Genomic DNA, 3,361 nt, shown 5'->3' on the forward strand with positions numbered 1-3,361 from the left:
ACGCACCGAGGGCTCCATTGGCTGCCGCGCTGCATCAACGAGGCGAGCGCAGCGCGGGCGGGATGAGCGTTGCGCTCGGCTCGCAGACGCTGCCTCTTCTCGCCCACCCCCTCCCTTTGCTCATTGCGCATCCTCCCCGTGGCCCGCGCCGCTTCTCTGCCTCTCGCGGACGGACGGCGAAGTCCACCGCGCCGGCCGGGGAGTGACAGTCGCCCGCCGATGAGCGCCGCGATGGAAGAGGCGTCGCGAGCGAGCCGCGCGCGCGCTCCGTGTCACCCACGGTCGCCGCGTCGCGCGACCGTGGGTGACACCATCCGAACAATGGCTGAGCCAGGATCACAGGCACAGCATCCATTAGGCACAATGACCACGTCGGGTGATTGCCACCGAATCCGGCTCGTCACCTCGCAGCACCCAGGAGGGTTCTCGAGTCAATATTGGGAAAGAGAGTTGAGGTGGTGTGTCGCTCTGTCCCTTTGCCTCATTAGCAGCGTGGCACCATCACCGGATGCTGTTTCAAGTCAACAAATGGCGAGTTCAGCAACTGATTGGAAGTGTTTACTCATAAGCATCAACCACGGTCAATTCACTGCTGGATGAATGCATCCCTGAGACGCCGCCACCTCTCACGATCCTGCGATACAACAATCCGTGTAAGCACGCGTTCACGAGCTGATATCATTGCTCCGTCTCCTAGGGCCTCGCCCTCTGGACGCGTTCCAGTTTTTGGCTGCCACTCCGTTGCTACAATGACTGTACAGTTTTGAGCTCGCGTTTGCGATTGAGTCCTGCACAATTCAACAATGTAGATCCCCTTTGTAACCCGTTTCAGAAGGCATGTGCCGGCGGAGAAACGAATGTTAATAGCAATCAGTGGCCCCGGGTAACGAATGAATGAGACCACGAATATCTCACCAGCGGTCTCGTACACTTTGGGTGACAAGGCTGCTCACTACGTGTGGCCTCACGGCCCCGTGGCCTCGATGCATGGCCTCACGACCCGGTGGTCATGCCACCTCGGGCCACTCTGAGCGCCCCGTTGAAGTCCAGCGGCATCCCGCATCCAATGTCTCCTCTGGTCCCGCTCACCGAGCGAGTGCGACCAATGAATGCGTGAGTTTATTGAGATGTAGATACAGTTGTATTTTATTCACTTTATTTTTATTCTTCTTCTATCTTCTATCTACGTGAATTTAACCGAAAGAACCAAAGAATATAGATACAGTTGTGTTGGGTCATGGGAATCGAACTAAGGTCGCCAGGTTTCCCCTGGTACCCGATATATATCACGAGGTGTGTGCCGAGAGGAATTCCTCGCTCGATAACGCCTGATCCACAGGGTGGCTCCCTCATCCCCCAGCTGCCGTGGGAAGGTGGAGGATGGGGGGTAAGGAGGGGCGAGGTTGACGGCCGAGCTGCCATGGGGGGGGGGGGGTAGGGAACTTTATGCCCCACAGCCGTGAGGATGCGGGCAGCAGAAGGCCCGACCATCGTGCGGGGGGGCCGAAGGCGCGGCTGTCGTGGGAGCATGGGCAGATGAAGGCCCAGTTGCTGTATAGGAGTGGGAGGTTGGGGGGGGTGAGGGGGTTGGTTGAGAAACCCCCTCACTGCCGCCTCCGCCTGCGTCATGAGTGGTTCTTCAGACATACCCCGCGTAGTTACCTAGCAACTGCGCTCGCTCGCACGTGCTCGGGTTCTCAATGTGGCGAGGAGGCCCCGGATTTCCGCTGCATCAACCATCACCGTTCGCGGCGTTGGGGGCGGCGAAACCCCGAGGATGCGCGTTGCGTGGCTGCGTGGACACGCGCAGACATCCCCCCATCCACCGTGCGGTTTTTATTCCCAGTGCCCACAGCCGGCTCGCTCGAATCACCGCTATCTGGTTGCCCATGATGTGCAGCGCGCCTCGCGATGAATGCGGCAGGTCCCACACGAGGTCGCCCCTCGACTCGCTCGCTCAGCCCGCTGCATCGACCTGCACTGCACGGCCGCTAATCACGCCGCGTGTGTGTGTGGAGCCGGGGTCTTTTGAGTGTGCGTGTATTGTGCGTGTGGGTGATTAAGAGAGCCTAGTGGGGTGTGTTAACATTAGCGGTGGGAAGACAAAGGCGATCGGGCATGGTTATGGCCACCCACCTCCACGTGTGCAGTGCCAGTATTGATAGTTGATCTTCAACAGTAATTGCCCCACGAGTCTGTCAAGGAATACATGGGGGGCCGTTGATTTTGTGGTTGAGCGGAAGTGTAGTGCTTAGCGCAATGCGCCAAGCACTCTGCGATTCGAATTCGGTTCACCGCTCACGGCCAACATCAATGACGAATATCTGAACTGGTATGGGCCTCTCCTAGGTAGACTCAGCCTTAAAGTATTACCTGGTGCGGTGTAAACATCACCACTGGGAAGACAAAGGCGGTCAGGAATAATGTTAGCCACACCATTCCCTCGTGTTCCGTGCCGGTCTTTATAGGTACTCGCTGACAATACTTGTCCCAACAGTCAGGCTCTAGGGAGATCCTCGTGTGTACGTGGGCGTGTTCGTCACGACAGTGATGATTGATCTCAACGCAGCAACGCTTTTAATATTGGGAGTTATTGACACAACATCGACTTGATTCAATCTCGAAGGTCTGTAATCATGTGGCTATGATAGTGGGGTCAGCCGTGCTGAGTGGATGACTCGAGGCGACCCCGACCTTCCGCGCGTTTCTGACTGGGGGAGGAGCCCCCCCCCCCCCCCATCGACTCCAGTGTCTGAAATCATTGATGCGAGGCTCCTTTCACTATTTCCACGCGAATGCATCGATGCGAGGCGTCACAGAGCAACTCAACGCACTGGCTATTTATTACACGGACACGCTCACACGCGTGCACACGACCACACGTGGCCCCGTTACCGCGGTCTTAGAGGTGAGGTTTTCGGAATAAAAAATGCCATCAGTCAACAGATCTTCCAAATGCCATGTTTCAGTCCACGGGTTTGCATGGATTACGTGGTAAACTCGGATAGGTTTTGTCCTTAGCACTCACCAGCATGCATGATCCAGCCACAAATTGACAGTAAATGCCTATGTGTTAAGGGGCCAACACCCGATACGTTAAGAGCCATTTCATGTCAACTCAGAGCTTCTCACCGCTTGCATTTTGTGGTGTAAGATACTGATGGGGTATGGAATCAGGACAAATATTTCAGCTCAGTGATGAATATTTAATGGAAACTCGGCATCACGGCGCACATATATCGCAGTGGCTAGAGCTGCTGAACGTGGGTTATGTTGGCTGAGGTCTCGCTTTAATCTTAAACTGCGTCTGCGTGTCCGGATCATGAATAATGAAGGAGTCGAGGAGGCTCCGTGTCCCTGT

This window comes from Lethenteron reissneri, chromosome 11 (assembly GCF_015708825.2).
Source record: "Lethenteron reissneri isolate LAM-NWPU_2019-01 chromosome 11, ASM1570882v1, whole genome shotgun sequence".
NCBI lineage: Eukaryota > Metazoa > Chordata > Hyperoartia > Petromyzontiformes > Petromyzontidae > Lethenteron > Lethenteron reissneri.